This window comes from Trypanosoma equiperdum (genome assembly GCF_001457755.1).
Source record: "Trypanosoma equiperdum strain OVI genome assembly, contig: ctg_1638, whole genome shotgun sequence".
In the NCBI taxonomy this organism is placed as follows: Eukaryota; Euglenozoa; class Kinetoplastea; order Trypanosomatida; family Trypanosomatidae; genus Trypanosoma; species Trypanosoma equiperdum.
Window position 1 is genome coordinate 7009 of NW_027123658.1, and position 498 is coordinate 7506.

The following is a 498-nucleotide window of genomic DNA, read 5'->3' on the forward strand; positions in this document are numbered from 1 at the left end:
GAGTTTTTCAACTAATATGGCAATAATTGATAAGCTCACACTTACTGGAGGTAATGCTCAAAGTTGATGGTTGGATTTATTAGCACAGTAAACTGGTAAAATAATGTGTATATCTGAACCTAGTAGTGCAAGGAGATACTGCAATATCTAAAACAACACAGAGAGAGAAAATGTGAATACATCATCAAGTATTAGCTTACTCCTCTGCAAATAAACGATACAAAAGCTACATTATAGCAATATAAAGGCATTACTTCTTTAAACATCTTAGTGACTCAAATATTCTCTTATCTTAATTTATGTACGTTCTTCTTATTTTCATTTACATTTTACAAATATATTATGCCTTTAAAGTTTGTATGTTGAGAAAGCTACTACTACTGCTGCATTAGGTGTGTTTAAACTCAATATCTCTTCAAGATGATGAAGTAAATAAAATAAAAAATAAATCAGAGAATGTTATCAACAGGCCCAGAGTGTTTGTTGTTGTAGTACAAA